Raw genomic sequence first — 25,263 nt, 5'->3', positions numbered from 1 at the left:
GCCTAGAATGAATGTTTTTCCTTGATCACAAATTTGTCCCAGCCTATTTTTCTTTTTAGTGTAATTGTGAAAGCTCATTTTATTTTTTTTTAATGCAGCCTTTAATTACTATTCTATGAGGAGTGGGCACATTCTACTTTTGATTCTAAATTTATTATATTTTTCTGGCAAAACAACTAAAACCATCTCTTAAAACTTTCTTCCTAAAATTATTTAAATCAAATCAGGAAGCCTATAAAATCATTAATTCATTCAAATGACATTAATTCATGAAAGTTCATCTGTATGTTGATCTGCAGGAAATCTGCCCAATAGGGTGGATTCCTAATGCCCAGGAACCATTAGGCTATGCAATAAGTGACAGGAAAGGCATATTAGTACTACAAAGCAATCCTGGGAGGAAATCTCCAAGGACACTGTAACTCAGAGCTTACCCATCACAGCTATGCAAAGCTCTGGGCCATCTCCAGAAAACTTAGTTATTTGCCTTTAGCCTTTCCTAGATGGTTCCTTGCAGATGCCCCAAGCATGAGTTCAGACCATGAAATTCCTTCTCATATCTGTTTTCTTACTTTGCTATTTTGGGGCTACATCCCTCAGGTTGATTTTTCCCCCTCTGTGTATACAATCTTATGCTATGTTTATGTTGACCTATAACCTATGTGGTTAAGTTTATATTAATGTTTTCTGGTGTTTTTTACAGTTTACCCTATGCCTTCAACATATTGTACCAGAATAGGCTGCCCTTTTTTTTCTTGGTTTCCTTTGGATAATTCCAGATCCTTATAAAAACAAAATATGGCTGTAACTGAGAGTTGGTAGTATGTTTTATGTGTGGGATTGGGGGAAGGAGAGTAAAACCTGATTCTCACCAATCAAAGTAACTTATAGGTCTTGACTTGACAGTCAAGAAGTTTAGTTCTCAGCAGTTAAGAGCACCGACTGCTCTTTCAGAGGTCCTGAGTTCAATTCCCAGCAACCACATGGTGGTTCACAACCATCTGTAATGGTATATAATGCCCTGTTCTGGTGTGTGCGAAAACAGCTACAGTGTACCGTATATTATTTTTATATAAATAAGTAAATCTGAAAAGAAAAGAAAAGAAAAGAAAAGAAAGGAAAAAAGAAAAGAAAAGAAAAGAAGAAGAAGAAGAAGAAGCAGAAGCAGCAGCAGCAGCAACAGCAGCAGCAGCAGCTTAGTTCTTGCTAACTAAGGCATGCTGGGAGCTGAGGAAAACATGTTACTCCAATTCCCAGGAAGTTTTTGGATCTCGGTTCTCATTAACCAAAGAAACTTCAGGATAGAGCACCACGTGCTGCAGACAATCACAGGCCATTTGAGAACACTTACCCTTACGGGGAAAAGTTAACTCGTCCTGTCTAATGCTGCCAGACAGTATCAGATAATCATTAGAGGAAAATAACCAATCATTGACAACATAAGCTTCAACACCATTGCCCGGCCAGATCTGTTTTGCAATAAATAAAACAAATGGTCAGATGTCTTATGTCCAAGCCTTTCTTCCAAACTTGGGCGCCTCGTCTTCTGCATGTTCAACAATGTGGAGGCCAGTGCAGATGCAGATGTGAGGTCAAAGGGACCAATTTTTGCCCTTACCTCCAGGTCAGCTATTTATTGAGGCTTTTCTGAAACGACCCTACAGCTAAAGAAAGTACCCATCCTCTAGATCAGAGGCCATGGAGACCTCGTAAATTAGATTCTAACCATTCTGTAAAGAAGATGGCCAACACAAGGGATATGCCTTCTGTGCTTCAGAGGAAAGGATACAGCAAGATTACAGTAAATGGGATAACTGGTTTACTTGCTGGTTTTGTGTGTCAACTTGATACAATCTAGAGTCTTCAGAAAGGTAGGAGACTCAGTTGAGAAAATGCCTCTGTGAGATCTGGTTGTAAAGCATTTTCTCAATAAGTAATCTATGGGGTAGGACCTAGCCCTTTGTGGGTGGTGCCATTCCTGGGCTGGCTGTCCTGGGTTCTATAAGAAAGCAGGCTGAGCAAACCATGGGGAGAAAGCCAATAAGCAGTGTAAATTAAAAAAAATATTATTTTCTACATATAGTAATTAATGCTGGAAACAAATACAGCAGCAATTATTCCTTAACTAGCCAGTTTTCCAAATAACTATGCAGAAACCTTTTAATATTTCAAAGCCTAGGTCTTAGCAGGGCACACTCTCAACGAGCTCATCTAAGTTAAACTGATCACCTTGCTCCATCCAACCACATGGCTAGCTATACCTTCCAGGCCTAGAGTCACATCTGTCTCCTCTCATGTCTCCTGGCGAAAGGCCTTTTTCTTCCCAGAGTTCCTTCCCCCTCCCAGGAAGTCCCACCGTTCACTTCCTGCTTAGCTAATTGGCCATCAGATTTTTATTAAAACCAATCCTAGAATCCCTTAGGTAGTGAGGAAGGACCGAGACACAATTTTGCATAGCACTCCCTAACAAAGCAGCACTTCTCCATGGCTTCTGCTTCAGTCCCCACCTCTAGGTTCTGTCTTTAGTTCCTGAACAAAACGCCCAAATAAATACATTTTTAAATGAGAACTAAATAGTATTAATTCATAAAAAGTTTAGTTCAGGGTTGGGAGAGATGGCTCAGCCATCAAGAGTACTTGCTGTCCTTGCAGAGGACTTACATTTGGCTCTCAACACCAACATGGTCGTTCACAACTATCCATAGCTCCAGCTCGAGGGGAGTCCTATGCCTTCTGACCTCTGAGGATATTAGAGTGCACAGATAAAACAAAAGAAATAAATCTTCAAAAGAAAGTTGAATCAGTCTTGGGCATGTAAGTCTCAGTCCCACTGAGTACTGGCTAACTCATGGCACTTTTTCTAACGAAGCTCCATCATTTGCTCATAACTTAGTGTTAGGAAGACCGTGATAAACCTCAGAAAGGCAAACATGTGTGAGGTGAGGCTGATAGTTTCCTTAGTGATGAAAATTTGGGTAGAGCCTTAAACCATGTGCACTCCAATAGGATAAGCTTTAGGGAGTGTGGTTGGTACCCGCTCCCTAAATCAGACATGTAAAGGGCAAAGAAGTTACTGTACAGGTTTTAAAAAGTCTCCCTCCATGGCTGAGGCCAGAGGATCTCAGATTTAAGACCTAGCTAGGCTGGAGAGTGAGCCTAAGGCTAGGCTGGGTACCTTAGTGGGCTTGTTCTCAAAATAGAAAGAGAAACGAGGACATGGGTAGAGACAGCAATGGACTTCTTTGGCTTGCCTGAGGCTCTAGGTTTAATCCTCAGTCCCAGAAGAAGAAAGAAGCAAAGGAGCTAAAATAACAATGATAAGATTTTCCCTTTCCTCAAGGCTCTTTAATAACAATGCCTGTATTCACAACCTATGTATATTTTCCTTTTCAAAATTTCAAGGTGAATTAATGTCAGAACATTCCCATTTCCCATCCTAAGACAAGGTCTTACATGACCTTGCTTACAAGATTTGTTTGTCTATATTTGTTGATGCATCTGCTGACAGAATCGATGAAAGTCATCAAGGTAAGTGGCAGGGTGCTTTCCTTTTTTCCCCTCTGAATTGCATCATGGTTTACTTGTCAGACTTTAAATATATGATTGAAGATGTTGTAAACATACCCAATGACAGCCCTCCAGAGACTAAATGGTCTGGGTATAAAAGGTCAAGGTCAAAAGTACGTTGGACTCAAAGTGGATACAGATATTTTAATAATGTAGACAGCTGCTGGAAATGAATCAATAGAACCAGAATGTCAGAATACAAGAGGCTGAGAGGAGTGGCGTCCACATTACAGTCCGTTTGTGTCCATGCCTCTGCCACCATCTTAGCCTTCCAGCTCTTACCTACACCAAGGCATCGGGGTCTTGATCTCATCATTCAGACCATGTCAAATATTTTAATTGATCATCTTTTACCTTCAAGATGAAATTGACAGTATTTAGCTTGATGTCAAGATGCTACAGTGTGATATTCATAGTTTTGTGAGCAATACGAGATAATGTAAATTGATTAATCTGCATGTTCAGTTGTTTTATTGGTATCTTGTTGGTTTGTTCCCCAAGGAAGGGGAGTGATACCCAGGTGGGGCTCTTCCTTCTCAGAGGAGAAGGGGAGGAGAGAATGGGGAGGGGATCTGTGGGAGGGGGTACTGGGAGGAGGCAGGGCTCAAATCGGGATATAAAGTGAATACCTTTTTTTTTTTTTAAATGGAGATCACAGTTCTTACCCTCAAAGCAGAAATTGCCCCTTAGAGGAGGAGACAGATAAGCAAAACCCAGTCACAGAACAGTGTGGTAAGTTGTAATGGAAGTCAACTGAGTGGGCACAGTGAAATTCAGGTCAAAGAGCTAGCTGGCTCCCAGGAATTTTTTTTCTTCTTCTTCTTTTGAGACAGCATTTTTAAAATTTATTAGTTATTTTATTTATTTACAATTTGAATTTTGTCCCCCCTTCCTGGTTTCCCCTCCACAACCCCCGACCCCATCTCCCCTCCCCTTTGCCTCTATGGGGGTGCTCCCCACTCACCCACCCATTCCACCTCACCACTCTAGCATTTCCTTACTGTGGGGGATCAAGTTTCTACAGGACCACAGATGCCAGATAAGGCCATCCTCTTCTACATATGCAGCTGGAGCCATGGGTCAATGTGTACTCTTTGGTTGGTAGTTTAGTCCCTGGGAGCTCTTGGGGAGGAGGGGTCAGGATAGTTGATATTGTTGTTCTTCCTATGGGGTTGCAATCCCCTTTCGCTCTTTCACTTCTTCCCCTAACTAGTCCATTGAGATCTCCAGGCTCAGTTTGATGGGTGACTGTGAGTATCTGCATCTGTATTGTTCAGGCTCTGGCAGAGCCTCTCAGGGGACAGCCATATCAGGCTTCTGTCCACAAACGCTTCTTGACATCAGCAATAGTGTCAGGGTTTGGTTTGAGACAGCATCTTGCTAAGTAAATCCTGAAAGGCCTGAATCTCAGTATATAGAACTTTTGACCCTAAACTTATGGTGATCCTCCTGCCTTTGCCTAATGAGTGCTGGAATTACAGACATGAGCCACCACACCTAGGCTTTTGGTATTTTAGCTAAGTCTTCTGTGCTAGACGGGTGTAGTTATTTTACATCCATATGCCTTCCCCTCTCTCTGTTTCAAATCACACACGTCGGCCATGTTCACTCTCTACATTTTCTCTTCATTCATTTAGCCAACAGGGATTAGCAGGCCACAGTGTGGTGGAACGTGTGTGCTCTCCATTGCTAATAATAAAAGCAGAGCCTACCCAACCCCCATTCATGGATGACACAGTATTGCCTTTTGCATCCCTGCTGGCCCCTCCACACCTCTTCCATCTGAAGATCTCTTTCTTTGTGGGTTCTGGTAGAATGTTTGTCAAAACTGATGTAGCGATCAGAGGACCAATCAGAATTTTCTGGTTTACAAAACCCAAAATCATTAGGGAAGGGATTCTTTTCTATTATATGGAAAACTGGACAGACAACAGATGACGTACAGTCGGAGAAATCATGTGTTTCCAAAGAAGTGTTGTTTAGCACAGGTCTTTCTGTAGCTCTTTAGGATTAGGAGAGGGGCACTGATTTTAATATGGCATATCAAAGAAAATAGATGACTGTCCTTAAGAGGTTCCCACTGGAAAACGAACTTCCTGGTGTTTTACATTAATGGTAATGCAAAGACTAGGGGAAATAGATCTTTGTGTTATTTTTAAACTTCTGCTCTCATTCCGCGAGTTGAGTGATGGATGGGCAATTTCAATGACTCTTCTTAGTCTTCTCGCCCTGTTAAATTAGGAGAATGAATTAGCAGCTCAAGTTTGCTTTCAAGTCCATCATTTCATTGTCTTTAAATTTTGGCATAGCTTGTAAAAAGTAGGTTAAAGTTCCCTTATGTTTTATTCTTTATGTTATCTCAGAGAACAGCAAGGAGGCCCCAGTAGAGAATGAAGAAGAGGAGGGGTGAGAGGTGAGAGCCCCACCAGCAAGAGTATTGAAATACCTTCTTGGGGCTTCTTTCTTCCTTTGTCAGACCTCATAAAATGTTGGTTTCTGTTTTTAACCTTTTATATAGGGTCTATATATTGGAAATCGATGTCTATACTCTGTAGAACTGTGTAACAGACCTCCAATCTCTTCTACCCACTGAGTGGATTTCTCAGTGAAATATATTGAGTGAAAAAACTTTTAAAATTAATTTCTTTCTTTTCAAAAAATTAGCTTTTTTTTTTGAGAGAGTTTCATAGACATATTACTTGCTGGTCATATGCACTCTGGCACCCTTCTTCTTTCCTTCTGCTATCACTATCTCCCCTCAATAGATTGCTCTCATACAATTGTATCTCTGTGTTGGTTTGTATATGCTTGGGCCAGGGAGTGGCACTATTAGTAGGTATGGCCTTTTTGGAGTAGGTGTGTCACTGTGGGCATGGGCTTAAGACCCTCATCCTAGCTGCCTTGAAGTCAGTATTCTGCGAGCAGCCTTCAGATGAAGATGTAGAAGTCTCAGCTCCTCCTGCACCATGCCTGCCTGGATGGTGCTGTGTTCCTGCCTTGATGATAATGGACTGAACCTCTGACCTGTAAGCCAGCCCCAATTAAATATTGTCCTTATAAGAATTGCCTTGGTCATGGTGTCTCTTCACAGCAGTAAAACCCTAACTGAGACAATCCCTTTGCTTGGTTTTCTTGTCATTTTACTTTATTTTTTTTATGAAGTATTGACTTTAACCAGGGTCTCTCATGTGGGTAGAGGTGTGAAGCTCCCCATTGGAGCATGGGTAATTCTCACCAACAGCTGCACCACTGGTGATGACTCCCTCCTACCTGGTGGCCATCAACTGCCAGCGGTCCTCCAGAGATGGCCTGGGACCCATGATGCTCTCTAGCATCCATGGTTGGGATATTGATAGACCCAGTAATGTGCAGACCTTGTGAAAACAACTGTAGCCATGGAGGATCACAAGTCCAATGGCCATGCCATGCCCAGGAGACACCGCTTCCTTCCTACCCCTCCCCCATATCCTGGTTCTTCTTTCTTAATTCTCTTTCTCTCTGGATGGAAGTTTTTCAAGACTTGAGAAGCATAGCACAGATGTTACCCAGGGAGCTGAGCACTTACTGATAACTTACTCTTAGCACCTTGACCAGCCACGTGTTCTTATTCCTTATCGTTTGCTGAAAAAAACAAACCTTCCTAGCCAGGGCAGAGGGCAGAACTCCCCTGTGAGTGTAAACGTTAAGTATTTAGGAGGCGGTTTGTCTACATGTCAAAACATGTCATAAGCATAGGGTTTATGCCAACTTAATGCTGGTATGAACTGAATTTTCCATAAATAAATAAATAAATAAATAAATAAATAAATAAATAGCAAGCCATACCTTTGATAGAGTCCTATTGTGGAGAGCTGGAAAGCTGAAGGACCTTAGGTAAATATAGGTTATCTTAGGTCCCTTTATAACCTCATGAGAACCCCCATGTCTGTTGCAAGGTCTTCATGACCGTCAATCACATGAAACCCTTTGGGGTGTGGTAGCTGACCACAAGCTCCCACCAACCCAAATGCTAAGAATGTTATGAGCTAGTGACTGAAGCCCACAGCACAAATGACCTTGTTTCTCTGTAGCTCCTACCTGATGTTCCGCCAATGATCTTGAAAAAGTGCTTTGATTCGTGATTTCCTTTTGTTCTGTAACTGTAAAGGCTTCAAAAACTGTTACCACATTAAAACATGGTGTTTGGGGGTGTCTTAGTTAGGGTTTTACTGCTGTGAACAGACACCATGATCAAGGCAACTCTTATAAGGACAACATTTCATTGGGGCTGGCTTACAGGTTCCGAGGTGCAGTCCATTATCATCAAGGTGGAAACATGGCAGCATCCAGGCAGGCATGGTGCAGGGTGTGTGTGTGTGTGGGGGGGGGGGGACCTGATTATGTGTCCCTAGGCAAAGCTCACTCATATTTGGCTCCAGAACAAATAATCTTTCCCTTTGAGGTGAATTCTGAGTTTTTTTTGTATTGACACCAGCTTTTTAAATTAAAATGCCGATGAATGGAACATTATCCCTGGAGGTTGAAAGCTCTCTGTGATAAATTCAAACGAATGGAAGCAGTCCAAAGACCTAGTCACCCACAGCTGCATCCATCTATGCCATTTTAGTTTTCAAAGTCACTAGCACATGGAAATGCACCCCACCTCTTATTTTCTTTCCTGTAGTGAACTGGGCAGTTTCTAGCCTTGGGTACATTTTAGTTGCTGGAAAGATTTTTCATTGGAGGAGAGGTCACCTGATGGAGATGCTCATTTGCTGCTGGCTGTGCATGTACGTGTGTGTGTGTATTATATATATGTATGTGTGTAATATATATATGTATATATATGTATATGTACATATATATGTGTGTGTGTGTATGTGTATGTGTGTGTGTGTGTGTGTGTATGTATGTGAGTGTTTGTTTGTGTTACCTATATTTCTTCAGGTCTAAGCCCTGGAAATCAAATTGTCTACTTTTGTGTTTTGAAGAGAGAGCACCAGCAAGTTCCTCCTTCAGCTGTCACTTCAGTACAAGCTGATTCATCTTGTTCTCAGATGTTATGCAAAACAGATCAGCCTTTTACACTGCTTGATCCAAAGCTTATTTGCCATGCATTTTCTGCCTTTTGATCCCTCTCTGACTTGTTATTTCTCAGTATGAGAAAGAACCGGGGCCTGCCCAATGGCCCCGTGGGTAAAGGTGCTTGCCACCAAGGCTGACAGTATGAGTGTGTGTTCTGGGGTTGAAGGAGAGAAACAAGTTTTTGCAAATAAATGAATATTCTTCTAAAAATTCTTTATAAATAAACAAAATCTGTCACAGAAGGGAGCATAAATTCAAAGGTCCCCAGCCTTGCAAAAGCTTGGGACCCCTGGAAGGGAGCGTGCGACAGTCTGGTGCTTCTCTAAGTGAGTGCCATGCATCCAGAGAGCACATCTTACCCTTAGATTTGTACTTAGATGTCTTTGATGCCATGAGTGGCTTCTCCACCTACTGTAAATGGACCACTTACATGAGGTGCCATTTCAATGTCATGTATAGCTTTCCTTCTTAACATATTTTTGGCAGCTCAATTTTTATACATTCATATAAACATTTAACATATTGCCTTCTCATCAAGTCAGGGAATGGTAGTGTATGCTTGTAATCTCAGTTCTCCAGAGGCTAAGAGATGAGGATCAAGACTTCAAAGCCAACCTGGGCCACAAAGTGACAGCCTGCCTCAGAATTAAAAAGAATTGAAAACATGTCTAGCTAATTGGCTCATCTCTGAATTCCTAGTGTGCAGTCCAGTGCCTGGTGTGCAATAGGTAATAATATTTATTTGATGAATTTTACCTTAAATGTCTTGTGAGAGCTTCTTCTCCTTCTTTTTCTTTTCCTTTGTTTTCTTCCTCTTCCTCTTCCTCTTCCTCTTCCTCTTCCTCTTCCTCCTCCTCCTCCCCCTCCTCCTCCTCCTCTTATCTTTGGCCAAGGAATTGTTCCCAAACACAGTCCTTAACAAGAAGAAACAGATTTCTGGACCGACTTTGAGGATCACAAGAATGTTGATGTTCTTTCCTGAGTTGTTTGTGTTCTTTCCTCTTACACACACACACACACACACACTCACACACACACACTCACACAGACACTCACACACACTCTCACACACACTCACTCACACACACACTCACACATACACACACACTCACACACATATACACACACACTCACACACATACACACACACTCACACACACATACTCACACACACATACACTCATACACACATACACACACTCACACACACACACACTCACACACACAGAAGATAGAGACAAACATGCACAGGTAGCTATCTATACCTTTTCCACCTGTGCGCCCCCACCCTGAACATGGGGAGGCAGAGGTGGAATGATACAAGTTTGATACAGCAATATAACAAACACACTTGAGGCTATCCCAGGCTACCTGAAACATTGTCTCAAAAAACAAGAACAACAACAACAAAAAATAAACCCTAAAACATAAACATACAAACAAACAAACAAAGGCTTCAAGGATACATTATTAAATCAGGCAGCTTGAAACAGAACAGACGCAGCTTATTCAAGTGACTCTTTTGTTTGGCTCAGTCACAGTGTGTTAGTGTCTAGATGCGTGACGGTCTGGAGTGAGGATGTCGGTGGTGGTGATAGGAATGAGCCCGTCACAAGCTGTTCCCCTGTTCTGCTGTTTGGGGATTAGCTCTGTCACCATGTGCAGATTACTCAGCCCCTTGAGGCCTCTTCTCAACTGTGATAGCATCTGTGCACTGTGCCGCTGCTGTGAAATGATGTGTGCAAGCATTGTGCAAGCCTTTCTCACAAGGTGCTTATTACTTACATCCTAGGAGCCACGTGACACATTTCCCTGCCTGTCACTCACATATTTTCTTTCTCTTTCTTCCCCTAACCTCCCCTTTACTTTGCATATTCTCTGAGACATTTTTATTTCAGACCTTAAATTATGAACATGGAATCATGCACTAGGTGTGACTTGTCCCTAAATGTCTTTCAAACTGGTCCTTTGATTAAGCACAGGCATCAAGGGAGAAAAGGGGACTTAGTAAAAGAATGATATGGCTGGTGATGTAGCTCAGTTGGCAGGCATTCACGAAGCCCTGTGTCCCATCCTAGGTACCATATAAACTGGGTGTGCTGATGTGGGTTTGTAATCCCATTAATCCAACGTCATCTTTAGCTACATAGTGAGTTTTGAGGCCAGCCTGGGACAACCAGAGTTTCTGTCTTCAAACAAATAAATGAACAGTAGCATACGAAAAACTGACGAGCCTGCAATTTTCATCCAAGACATGGATGCAGGCTTCTCAAGAGAGGGCTGCAGTGAGACTTCTAAAACTGGTGCTTTCCACTGCTCACAGATAGTTATCCTGAGCTACAGTTAAAGTTGAAATAAATACAAAAGAGTATTTATTTGTTTATTTACTTTATGTGTGTGTGGACGGGATGGGTTGTTGGTGTATGTGTGTGGGGTTGTTGTTGTTGGTGGTGTGTGTGGGTTGTTGTTGTTGGTGGTGGTAGTGTGTGTGTATGCAGGTGTGCTACTGCACATATGTAGAGGTCAGAGGATGGCTTGCTGGCGCAGGTTTTTTTAACTCAGATCATCAAGCTCTGTGACAAGTGCCCTATGGCTTTCCCCCAAAAGAGTATTCAGAAACAAGAAACACCAACTTTGAAAGCTTTTCCAGTTTCCACTGACCCAATTTAGCAATCAATATTTTCAGCTTGTTCACACTTACGTATCTAACAACAACAACAACAACAACAAACCTATGAAATATACGAAATAAAAGCCTGAGGTTTCAAGCTTGTGCTTTCTTATCATTCAAGCATAACGACATTGTATTTTCTTGAGAATCTATCATAAATAAAATACAAATAGTTACTGGACACAAAAGCCTTTGAAAATTTAAAAGCCATCAAAGTGTCTTGAAGCAATATCATCAGATGTATCTACTCACAGAGGGTCATCCCCTGCCTTAGCTGTGTACTGTAGAGTGCTATGTGCTATGTGGATGCTTGTGTCCCTAGTTCAGTCTTGTAAATACTTTTGGTCCAATAATTATTTCTTTCAACATTTCCCTCATCATTGTTAGGAACTGAAATGACCCAGGGTCCAAGAAGCCTCGGGTGCCCCTTGTGACTTGTCCTGTGGTTTTATAAGTTCCCTTTCCTTTACCATCTTCCTCTTTTCAGGGGATGTTTGGGAATCTTTTGCTTAGTAATTTGGGAATGAGCGCTGTGCAGGATGCTGTCTCGATGAGGAATCAGGACACACTTGATGGTCGGGGAAAATGGCTGCGGAAGAGACTCGGTAGCAGTTGTATAAAGGAGTGATTGAAAGCATCTGTCGCAGAGAATGGGAGATAGATGCCTCAACAAAGACAGCTCCAGCTCACCACCTGCTGAGAACTATAGCAGGCTCGAGAGAAGCCTATCACAACAGCTAGAAAAGTGATGTCATTTTTTTTTCTTCCCAAGTCCACCAACTATGATGGAAATTTGTGTTTTTCATAAATGTTATTTAGGAAATTATGTGAAACTTAGTTCCCAAGAAATACTTCTGAAGGAAAGGGGGCAGGAGGAGGAGGAGAAGGAGGAGAAGGGAGAGGAAGAGAAGGAAGGGGAGAAGGAGGAAGAAGAGGAAGAGGAGGAAGAAGAGGAGAAGAAGGAAGGGGAAAAGAGTAGAAGAACAAGGAGGGAGAGGAGGAGGGGAGAAGAAGGGAAGAGGAGCAAGAGGGAGAGAAGGAAGAGGGAGAGGAAGAAGAGGAGGAGGAGTGGGGAGAAAGAGAAGAAGGACAAGGAGGAGGAGGAAGAGGAGGAGGAAGAAGAGAAGGAGTAAAGAAAGGAAAGAGGGAAAATGTAAGGCACAGAGTCAAACAGGCGCCCCTAACACTTTAAGCAGAGCAGAGTTTCTCTATTCTTGGTTCATGGGCCGCTCCATTGTGACACACAGCTAACACCTTCCGTGATGCAGTGCCGTGCTCTATGTTTTTAGTCTGGGTACTCAAGCTCTCTGCTTCTTGTCTCTTGTTACTTTCTGTGTGCCTTCTTCATTGGTTGTAAGCATCTCAAAAGAGCAAAGAGAAGGGAGAGAGACAGAGGGCAACATCAAAAGCAGCTCATCTCTGCCTTGTCAGAAGCACCCAAGGGTGTGGTAATGGACCCCTTAAATGAAGCTCTCAGTGACAGCCGAGGTCTGGCCAGGTGGGTAAATGTCTAGGATCCCTCAAAGGCATAGGAATATCTTTTGCCAGTGTTTTCCCCAGCCCTGTGGATAATTGCTAACTGGTGGATCACAATTAAACATTGCATTCTGTTTAGTATTTGATGATTTAGTACAAAAATTATTGCTCCAAGCTTAGTTATAACTAAGCTATGGATGCTTGCTATGAAGCTAATGCCAAGAGGTTCTGAGTGTAGGGGTGGCAGGGTGTGACCAGTGATTGGCAATGATATTTGGATGCATTTGCTTCTCTGTCATTTACTGAGAAAGGTTGCCTTTTATGAGGTCTGCGGTTCTCAGCAAACACTTTTGTGACATCTGAGTGTACTTGTTGTTATTTCAAGAGATTATACAATCTTGCAAAACTGGGTTCAAAACAAGCTTTAAATCAACATTATTTGTATACATATACCCTGTCTTATACAGTGTTTCTCTCCTACTCCTCTTTGGAAGAGAAAAATGAAAGAACACTATCATGCTATGAACTCAGTGTTAATTTTTCTTTCAGGGGAACCATGAACTGCAGACTTACACTATGCTGTCCCTGTATATAGACATAGTTCTCTTGTGGGTGAAGCCTATAACTGAATTAGTAATAAACTATCCTGACACTTGACTCTGGGTAAATAGCTATAAGGAACAGTTATGGAATGTTAACCTAGTTCTTATAACAAAAGCAGTCTTTCTGGAGTACTGTGCTCATGTTGAACTCCTTAAATTTAGGGATTAACAAATCTTTATACAACCTGCAGTCTAGCGAAGGAAACCCATAGCGAAAGACAGGGATTTTCACCAGCCAGTTCGATAAATTGCATGACCTCTCTGGGCCACAGGCACTTCATCTATAGCCAAAGAGTGACCGCTGAGATGTATGGGCTTCTTACTCTCCAGAAGGCATTCATAAGCACATTTATATTAATGAGCCCAATTACTTTCATGACACCTCTACTGTGTCATACCTGTAATTAAATCATCTGTGTAAAGCAAGAGTGAGAGTTGGATGATCCATGCAACTTTGTAGCTAAAACTGTGGGGTGTGGTTTGAAGATGGGCTCTCTGACTCTAGGCTGCAGCTTGGACTCTTGATGTTGCTCTCTGGAGTTTACTGTACATCCTGTCGGCCCCATGATCCTCTAGGTAGCTGCAGATGTCCTGTGTTAACAAGGAAATGCTGGGGCTGGTTAGGTTGAAGGGCCGTAGTCATGGCACAGCTCAGTGTTACCCCAGGCAAAGTTCATAGGTGGCTATATCAGTACAGGAGGGTGGACCCTCTTATTAGTCAAGCAGCCAAGGGCTCACGGAGCAAACTGAGCTGAACTCATCCAGAAAATGCATAACTTTGTCAAACGTGGAGTCTAACTCAGGGGCTGGACTTAGTAAGCACTGAATTGATGATTGCTTAACTGTTATTGTTACAAAAAATGTAGCCAGAATGGCATCAATTCTGGAACTGTGTGTGGACTCTAGGAATATTTCATTACCATCAAGTTTTTTTCAAAAGTGTGTGTGTGTGTGTGTGTGTGTGTGTATGTGTGTGTGCATTGAAGCACATGCATGCAGAGGTCAGAGGGTCACTCTCAGGAGTCAGTTCTCTACTGCCACATTATGGGATTTAGGAATCCACTTTATATCATTCAGTTTGCTGGAAAGAGCCGCTATCTGCCGATCCATCTTGCTGGACTTCATTTACATAAAGTATGGCATCATATCCAACCATTAGTTTTGAGTTCTCAAGACGCTAAGGTAGGGCTACGCTTAGCCAGGGTAGGTAGGTCTGGCTCAATAAGTTTCCATGCCTGGGGGAAAAAAGGGAAATGTAAGCAGGACGGTCAGTTGGAAAGTTACTGAGATCGTGAAGACATTGTTAAAGTATGAAATCAAGCTGAAGGTATTTGTGAACACGGATCGCTATGTCTTTTTCCTTAAGGGTTCCTTCCTTTTTTTTTTAAGATTTATTTATTTTATGTATATGAGTACACCATCACTGTGTTCAGACACACCAGAAGAGGGCATCTGATCCCATTACAGATGGTTGTGAGCCACCATGTGGTGGCTGGGAATTGAACTCAGGACCTCTGGAAGAACAGTCAGTGCTCTTAACTGCTCAGCCATCTCTCCAGCCCCTCTTTTTTTTTTTTTTTTTCAATTTTTGTTGCTACATGCATATCTGTATATTATACCTGCTCAGTTTTAACCTGATTTGGTACTGGACACCCAACTAGTGTCTCTTCCCCGAGGAAGACTATTTCTCCCGCTCTCGGCCTTCCTTAGTTGTCTGTAATTCTTCATGCAGGGTTGAAGTCTCTTGGGCTTTGCCCTGGCAGCTCTGGCATGTCTATGTTGCTACCTTTGTTAATGTTATGTTTAGGCAGGTATGTGGGTCAGGCTTTATGTGTGTAGCTTCTGGAATTATATTATATGCCGCAAAGTAAAAATTTTAAATTATATAAACCATTTGGATTTGTTTTTCCTCTCACGGTATCTGTGTCATCCTTGGAGGGACATTTTTGAACGTGTCCTCTTGGCTTTGACCTGAACAGATGTGAAGAACTTGACTGTCTTGACAAATGGTAGACAGAAGCAAACATAATTTGGGGGGGGGGGGCAACCCAGTGAGATTATAGGCTACTCATCAGGATAAACACCGGAGAGTCTAGGCATAGCAATAACAGTGTATAACACAGTGAGGGCAGCAGAAAGCTGGATTTACAAGTGCTCAGAAGAGCCTGGCAGAGCGTGTGGCTTTACAACCAGAGGCTGTAAAGCTGCAGCCTCCTGGAGTATACTTAAAAGGTGAAGTCAAAAACACCAGGAACTTGAATAAGCAGCAGTCTATCTGTCACAAGAGAAAGCGCAGACAAAGGAGCAGAGGCTGGCCAAGACAAATGTCTTCCCCTGGCTGAGTGTGAATTTATTAATTAAAAAATTCGAAATACTGAGGCGTCTGAGTAAAATAATCAGTTATATTAACATTATAGCTCAAACATCTGATCCCACCTTCCACAGTGGTGAGGTCCAGTTACCTAGCTAGAGATGGTGGAAATGTTGAAAGAGGGATGCCAAAATCACAGGGATTGAGAGTGGTCAGGTCCTGTTGTTGGTAAACTAGCTATTTAGTAGTAGCATTTACCAGGATTCTTTTGTGTCTTTCCTTTTTGTAGGGGTGGTGGTGGTTATTCAGAATCTCAAGTAGCCTAGGCTAGCCTGGAACTCAGTTTGTAGCCAAGGATGACCTCGAGTTTGAATTTCTTATTCTCCTTCCTCTACCCCCCAAGCGCTAGGATTACAGGGGTATACCATACTGCCCTGCCTTAGGTCAGGTTAGGAATCAAAATCATGGCTTTGTACACACTGGGCAAGCATTCTACCAATGGATCAGTATACCCAGCTTTTGTGGGGGGGGTTTTATTAAGTATTTGAGCACCATTTCTTATATTTGGAATATAGTTGAATGATTTAAGTTATAAAAGATGGAACTGTGTAAGTCTATATAAATGTGTTACATTCTCTTCCAATTGCTCATTTTAATAATTGAGTTCTTTTCCCTGAAGTACTGGCTCTCAACCCTCCCAATGCTGAAACCTGTTAGTACAGCTCCCCATGGTGTGGTGGTCCCCAGCCATTAAATTACGTTCATTGCTACTTCATAACTGTCATTTTGCTACTATTATGAATCCTAACATAAATATCTGTGTTTTCTGATGGTCTTAGGCAACCCCAGTGAAAGAGTCATTCAACCCCAACTGCGTTGTGGCCCACAGGTTAGGAACCGCTGCTCAAGAATCATATTGTAAGGCAACGCTCTTAAGGAAAAATGCTCTAACACGTGGATTTGGTATAAAACATATAGGAAATAAGATTTACATATCTAATGGTTGTTCTTGCTTTTGTCCACCCTGAAAATACAGAGAAGCTACTGTCAGTCTTATTTATCAGTTTACAAATACTTTACAGGGATGTCAAGGCAGGAACTTGAAGCAAGTAGTCACATCATATCCAAGAGCAGAGCAGAGTGAGAGAGCAAGCAAGAGCAAGAGAGAGACAGAGAGAACAAGAGAGAGGGGGAGGGGGAAGGAGGGGGAGAGGAAGGGGAGGGAGAGGGGGAGGGGGAGAGCAGAGCAAAAAGAACAAGAGAGAGACAGAGAGGCAGACACAGAGACACAGAGAGAATACGCATGTATACCAAGCACTTATCTGGCTGTGTCTACTTTGTATAGTTTGGACCCCAATCCAGTAGATGGTGCCATCCACCGTGGGTGAACATACCCACCTCAATCAGTGCAATTAAGACAGTCCACCTTGGCCCTCAGATATGCCCGTGGGTCACCTGATGCAGACAGTCTCCCACTGAAACTCCCTTCCCAGATCTTTCTGGGTTGTGTCAAACTGACAATTTAGTTTAAATTGTACCTGGTGTGGCTTTAAAATATTTGATGGTTCAGATAATAAACTAAAACATTTTAGGAAATTGCCACTGAGATTTTGGGAATAGAAGCAGTGCTGATCGACTTTGGGAAGCAATTTTTTTTTCTGGAATGCAAACCTGGTTAAAGTGTACAACTTGGGTTGGGGGGACTCATAGGCCTCGGGCTTGGTGTATGTGTGTGTGTGTGTGTGTGTGTGTGTATGTGTGTGTATGTGTGTGTGTATATGTGTATGTATGTATGTATGTATGTATGTGTGTGTGTGTGTGGTGTATGTGTGTATATGGGTGTATGTGTATGTGTGTATGTGTGTGTGTATGTGTGTGTGTATGTGTGTATATGTGTGTATGTGTATGTGTGTGTGTGTGTGTGTATGTGTGTGTATGTGTGTGTATGTGTGTATGTGTATGTGTGTGTATGTGTGTGTGTATGTGTGTGTATGTGTGTATGTGTATGTATGTGTGTGTATGTGTGTGTATGTGTGTATGTGTATGTGTGTGTATGTGTGTGTGTGTATGTGTATGTGTGTGTATGTGTGTATGTGTATGTGTGTGTGTATGTGTGTGTATGTGTATGTGTGTATGTGTGTGTATGTGTGTGTGTATGTGTGTATGTGTATGTGTGTGTATGTGTGTATGTGTATGTGTGTATGTGTATGTGTGTGTATGTGTGTATGTATATGTATGTGTGTGTGTATGTGTGTGTATGTGTGTGTGTATGTGTGTGTGTATGTGTGTGTGTGTGTGTGTATGTGTGTGTATGTGTATGTGTGTGTGTGTATGTGTGTGTGTGTATGTGTGTGTGTATGTGTGTGTAGGTGTGTGTGTACACACACTATTGTTCATAACTATGTGGAGAAGCTTCTTTGGGCAATACTTACTGCAGAGATTCATAACTGATCCAAGTGCTGGAGGTAAAATATAAATGGCTTTGAGTACTCAGCCCTGAATGGGACATCTGCATCTCCCCCTCCAGGCTTAGGGAACAATGTCATAGAAGAGGGGACAGAAAAAACAGGAGTGAGAGCATAAGGAGGAATGCAGAGAACTACTGTCTTCTAGATAGGACATGACTACCCACTCAAGAACTCATAGCAGCTGTGGTTACCTGGGCAAAATCAAGCCAAATTTCAGTGTGGATAAAGAATTTGCCCCATCCTTCACTGAGGAGCTACATGGGCAGTTGATGGTGGATAAAGAAGGGGGAGTCATTTTTCTTTGAGGTTGTGGCAACTGCTGGGTTTCCTGTGCTCCAGTGGATGACCCCGTATTCATGCATATGTGACAGCACCAACTGTCTGCAGTAGGAGATATGGAAATAATAATAATATAATGAAGAACATGAAGGTGGAAGCACGATGTGTTGGGGGAGGGTCTTGTGGGAGGTGGTTGGGAAAGAGGGGTCTATAGGATCACAATACGTTGTATACACACATGAAATTCTCAAAATAAAACATTTTAAAAGGAAAAGCTTAAGATGAAGTCTCGTATTTCCAGGTTGATTCCAATTCAGACCTGGAATAGTCCTTTAAATAAAAATGATAGGTTTCTTTTCTTCAGGAGTTAGAGAGAAATTTTTATTGATGTTCCTGAAATATCAGTCAGGTCTAACAGAACATTTTTAAAGATCTAAGGATCAATGAGCTTTGAAGAAAAAGGAATCCGCACCTAAGTGCACGCACTCTCCATCATTTACCATGGTTTCGTGTTTTTTAACTTGGCTTGCCCCTTTGTCTTGATATTTCTAGACTCTCTCTAGTCGCTGTTGTCGAAGCTTTGTCAGAAGGGACATTCAGAAGAGAAGGAAGATTGCAAAGAGGCTTGGTCCTCTCAGAGCTGTTGGCTTTAATGCACCAACAGACCTAGCTCTCAGATGGGGGTGTGGAAGGATGCAGGAGAGAGTCAGACACCTGTTTGACCTACCTAGTGGAAGGACCCTAGAATGATGATTTCCTGTTTCCTTCGGAAGGAAGTCTGAGGTTGATGTGGACAAAGCATGTCCTGGGGCCATTCCTGAGGATTCAAAGATTATTCCCTTCCTTTGCTGAGCCCATCCTGAGCTCATCATAGCTCAGCATGCTTGCCCATCAGGCTGGGAGCCTCAGGCCTGACTGTGGAGTTCTTATTGTTTCTATTCCCACTAGACACTATCAGAATCAAGCATACTCTGTGGGGGACACATACATACATATTCATACATACATACATACATACATACATACATATATTCATACATGTATTCATACATACATACATGTATTCATACATGTATTCATACATACATACATAAATATATTCATACATGTATTCATACATACATACATACATACATGTATTCATACATACATACATACATACATAATACACACACACGCACACACACGCGCACACGCACACATGCACAGAGAGAGAGAGAGAGAGAGAGAGAGAGAGAGAGAGAGAGAGANCACAGAGAGAGAGAGAGAGAGAGAGAGAGAGAGAGAGAGAGAGAGAGAGAGAGAGAATGAATTCTTGGGTTCCTATCAGTACTCTGAGCAGCTACTCTACAACTTGAAGCATGCCCATTTACTCTGAGGTTTATAAAGTTGGACCTACGTTGCACAGTTGGCCAATCCTACTTCAGGTCTCTTGTTGCACTGAGATGGACCCTCCCAGACCCTGAATAATTGATATCCCAACTTGACTAGGAAAAGGGATACTTAGAACATTAGGAAGGCGTTGAATGTAAAACTGCCCGTGAGGGAGTTTCCTGGAGAGTAGAACTGGAAGACTGAAGGGTTTCCTCAGCAATGCATGAGGGTACCATCCAGTCTATCACTGGCCCCACACAGTACAAGGGAGGACAAGGAATGGTGAATTGGCTTCTTCTCTTGAGCTTGGACATCTATTTTCTCCCATCTGTGGGCACGAGAGCTTCTGATTCATAGACACTCAGGCTGAGGAATTACATCTCTGTGTCTCTCTCTTTTATTTTTATTTCCTCACATTTTTATTAGATATTTTCTTCATTTACATTTCAAATGCTATCCTGAAAGTCCCCCATTACCCTCCCCCCCACTCCCCTTCCCCCCACTCCCACTTCTTGGCCCTGGCATTCCCCTGTACTGAGGCATATAAAGTTTGCAAGACCAAGGGGCCTCTCTTTCCACTGATGGCCGACTAGGCCATCTTCTACTACATATGCAGCTAGAGACACGAGCTCTGGGGGGTACTGTTTAGTTCATATTGTTGTTCCACCTATAGGGTTGCAGACCCCTTTAGCTCCTTGAGTACTTTCTCTAGCTCCTCCATTGGGGACCCTGTGATCCATCCAATAGCTGACTGTGAGCATCCACTTCTGTGTTTGCTAGGCCCCGGCATAGTATCACAAGAGACAGCTATATCTGGACCCAGATATAGCATCTCTGTGTCTCTTGATTCTCTCTCCCGTCCCCTTTTCTCAAGTATTTGGGCTTAGGTTGAATCACACCACTGTTTTTCACTGGATTACTAGTTGGTATCTGGCAAATGGTAGGCATTCTTATCATTTAGAACTACACAAGCCAATGTTCATTCTATCTACTTCCTATATACCTACTTATCACCTACCTGTCTCTTCATCCAACCATCTATCCATCTGTCTATCTGTCCATCCATCCATTATCTGTCTGTCTTCTGTTGATTCTGTCTCTTTTGGGAGCCCTGATTGATAAGCCTAGCTTGCTATACCTCTGTTGGCTGTGTCTTAGAATTCTGACTACTCTTCAAGGGACAAAGGGGGTTTCTTTGGTTCTGTCTTTATGAACTTCACCATCTGGATTTTCACTGTACCTTTGAACTACTGAGAGCCTAGCATGCTCTTCCTGAACTTATAATGAATGACCGAGTAAAGGCTTGAAGAACCTGAGCCGTTCATTCAGAGGAAGTGTCAGAAGCACAAGCTACTAGAAAGGCCAGAGATGGACTGAATTTGTTTATTCATTCAATAAAAGTTGTCTGAGGGGCTATAGCACACATTCCTGAGCAGAAGACATGCAAACAGCTCATGTAAGCCTCTCTCTAGCTGCCCCACTGCTACAGATCACGACTCCCATGTGTGTGAAGTTCTAGTAGACCCATGAATCCAAGCGAGAGTTTAGTAAGACTCCCTAAAAGTTCAAGGTAAGTGTCCTGGATATGGAAAGGTGCTGACAGCTCCATGTGGTCCCAACTTGTCTCCAGCATGAAGACAAAGACCGGCTTGTCTCAAGAAGCATGGAGGACACAGTTGCAGACCATGCATATGCATGTGAGAGCCATGGCACCCATGCTGGAATTTTGAGGATCCCGTTCACATTTGCATTTAAAGCTAATGAGAGACATTGTACAAATGACTTTAAAATGCTTACTAATAATTTAAAATTTATAGTTTTTATATTGCATAGGAAACAATAATACCATTAAAAAACCAAAGAAGAAAGTAAGAGCAAGAGAGGACCGAAGGAAAGCACTTCAGCTGTTTTATCAGCACTCTTTCTGTTTTGTGAGCAAGAAGGCCTGCATTGTTTAGTGTGAACCTCAAAGATTATGTAGCTGGATCTGGACCAGGAATTGTGCTGGAAAACGAGCATAAAGCTCAACAAGGGAGACAGATGAATTTACATTTGGGCAGGAATAATTATACAGAACAATTGGGTTAGGAGAGGGGAAAGGGAGAGAGAATGTGGGGAGAGGGAGGGGGAGGGGGAGGGGAGAGGGAGGGAGAGGGGGAGAGAGAAGGCATAGCATGCTGTGAGAACCAGGGAACTGGACAGCCTGCTATGGTTCCTTGAGGACTACCATCCCGAAAGCCCTTCTCTCTTGTCAATGAAATTCGCTACCTTTATAGACCAGACTGTCAAACCACCATGATCCAGTTAGGCATGAGCACAACACCCGCTGAGTGGATATCAGCTGCAGCCCTTGTGTAAAAGATTTCTTCCCAGATAAAACAAGAGAAGCATGTCTGGAAGAAACACTCCTTTCTTACTTCAGATGTAATGTGAGGGTGTGATGGTTGATGCTATGGTAGCCATTTTGAAATCATGAGATAAAAGGGCAAGAAAACGGCAGACGCTCACCCACAGTTTTAACAAGATTTTGACTCTCCAAGTCATTCAAGACAATGCATGCACAGCATTAATCAAGGAAAACAAATTCTTATTGTTAAGATTAAGTCTTGTCAGCCATCTGTTGTTAGCAGTCATGAATTTTTAACTAATCTTCAACTAAATTCCCCACAATTTGAGATAATAGATTTCCAGGGGTGGGAGAGAGAGAGAGAGAGAGAGAGAGAGAGAGAGAGAGAGAGAGAGAGAGNAGAGAGAGAGAGAGAGAGAGAGAGAGAGAGAGAGAGAGAGAGAGAGAGAGAATATGAATGAGAATATGAATGAGAGATCCCTTCCTCACAAAAACAAATATATTTGAATAGCCAAGATCAGGAAGATGTTTGGTGTATTTGAGAACTTTACATCCTACCATCTGCATGATGGTGCTACACCCATTCTGTAAAGTGTCTGAGAAGTTGCAGGTCCAGCAGCGGGGAAAAAACCCAAACTACCAGTTTTTTTCACCTCTAGCTGGTGGCAAAAGCTCTTTTCCCATTTCCATTGACAGTGTTTTCTGTGAGAAGTGGACTCCAGGTCTGCATGTGACTACCTGGAAGTTATCAGAAATTTTCAGAAAATTGTAAATCCATTGGCATCCAACTTTTCACGTCCTGATAGGTAAGCCAAGCCATGGGGAGGCAGCAGAGAGCACTGAGAAGAGCATCTACAGAATCGCCCTTCCTCAGATAGCCTAGAAGACACAATTAGAAAGTCTTGGGTGATTCCCTAAATGGTAAAAATAATGAGAAGAGAGAGGCATGGGAAGCGTTGGTGAGAATGCAGTTTTCATGGCTGGAATGCACACAACCTCCATGCCAAAGGTGTGGTCTGACAGCTGATGGCTCCCACAGATGGAGAGCAAGGCTGGCGGGGCCATTACCACCAGCACTGTATTTAGCAATACCCCATTACAGTCATTAGGGTCTGTGCCAGGGTGGGTGGGAGAGATGCTTAACAAACCAGAAGCACACCTCAGAGGCCCATTTAAACTAGTTTGCACAACTGTAGTGATTTCCTACAATTTGTGGGAGGAAGGAAGGAGATGAAAACCCAGACACTGAATTGGAAACAGAAAAAGAAGAGAAGGAAATAGCATCATAATTGCTCATAAAAAAAATTTGTTATGGAGCCTTTCAGCACCACAGGGCCACTGTCTCATTAATTCTCCTAATAACTGCATTATTTCAGCACTGGGGAAGAGGAAATTAAGTAATGTGAGATGGAAGGGGCTCATCCGCAGAATGAAAGAATGCTCTCATGACTGGAGACATAAAACAGATGTGATGAGTGGTGTTCTCTTGTCTGTCCTTGTTGTGTTCAAGCCTTGCCCCAGGTTAGGCAGGAAATAGAAGACAGTATGCTGATGGAAAGATTCTGCTGTTGTGTGAAACCAGCGCCAGCACTCAGCTGAATGTCATTGTCTGATGTCTTCAGAAAGGGAAGGATTCTGAATCTGTACTAGGTGGTTCCATAGAATTCAGGAACGACCAGATAACATCCAACCCCTGCTCTCTCCTCCTACATACATCTGTCCATTAACTTATCCACTCATCCTACCCATCTATCCATCCACCATATGTCTGTCCATCCATCCATCCACCCACACAGCCATCCATTCACTTATCCATCCATCTGTCCATCCATCTATCCACCCACTCACCTATCCATTCATCCATCCATCCATCTAACCATCCATCCATCCATCCATCCATCCATCCATCCACTCATCCATCCATTCACCCACCCAACCAGGAAAAATTACTTGAGTGCCTATTTTATGCCAGGCTCATTTCTAGCCACTAGAAACAGCAGTTACTAAGTAGACAAAGCCCTCCTGCTCCCACAGTGCAGGAGGGAAACAGGCAGTAAATAAGGAAAGTGTAATGGAAGAAGAGAGTAGCAGAGACTGACAGCTGGCAAAGGAAATCTCAGGCAAGAGTAAAGAAGGAGGGCTGGGGGCTGGGGGCTGGCTCAGTGGAAAAAGTGCTTGCTGCACAAGCATGAGGATCTGAGTTCAAATCCCCAGCACCTGTGTAAAGCCAGACACCATAGTGTAGTGCTATAGCCCAAATATTTAGGGAGGGGGTGAAGGTAAGGCAGGTGGATCTCAGGGATTAACTCTGAATGGGATAGGTTCAGTGAGATACCCTACTTAAAAAAAAAAAGTAGGACAGAAGAGAAAAGAAAACGTGAAGAAATTGAGAAATGGTATCTCGGTGTCAATTTCTGCCTCTACATGCACTTGTATGTCTGAACACACCTCCCAATTCACCACCACCCCCAAATAAATAATAAAAAAATGCACAGGAAAGAGAGAGAGGCTTGAGAGGGGGAGACCTTTGGCTGGCTGAGCTGAGGAAAATCAATGATGATGATGGTAATGATGATGACGACGACAACGATGATGATTAAATTTTACATCTTGATCACAGTTTCCCTTCCCTCCTCTCCTCCAAGGTTTGACCACCCCTACCTCCCTACCATTCCCCCACCCCTCACCTCCATGCACTCCTCCAATTCTCTTCAGAAAAGGGCAGGCCTCGATGGGATGGCTGGCTATCAATCAGCCATGGCATATTGAGTTGCTGTAAGACTAGGCACTCTCTTTTCTATTAAGGCAAGATGAGGCAACCCAGCAGGAGGAAAGGGTCCCAAAGGCAGGCAACAGAGTCAGAGGCAGGCAGGCCCTGTCCCCACTGTTAGAGTCCCACAAGAAGTCCAAGCTACACAACTGTAACGTGTGGAGGGCACAGAGAACCTTTAAAACATAAGGCTTGGTAGAGAAGTTTATACTACCACATCCTCTGAGGCAAGCAGACAAGTAGTAAGAATTGCACGTGCCAGGACTCACTCTTCTCTCTCTCTTTCTCTCTCTCTCTCTCTCTCTCTCTCTCTCTCTCTCTCTCTCTCTCTCTC

This window comes from Mus caroli, chromosome 10, assembly GCF_900094665.2.
Source record: "Mus caroli chromosome 10, CAROLI_EIJ_v1.1, whole genome shotgun sequence".
Lineage (NCBI taxonomy): Eukaryota > Metazoa > Chordata > Mammalia > Rodentia > Muridae > Mus > Mus caroli.
This window is presented reverse-complemented; position numbering follows the sequence as displayed.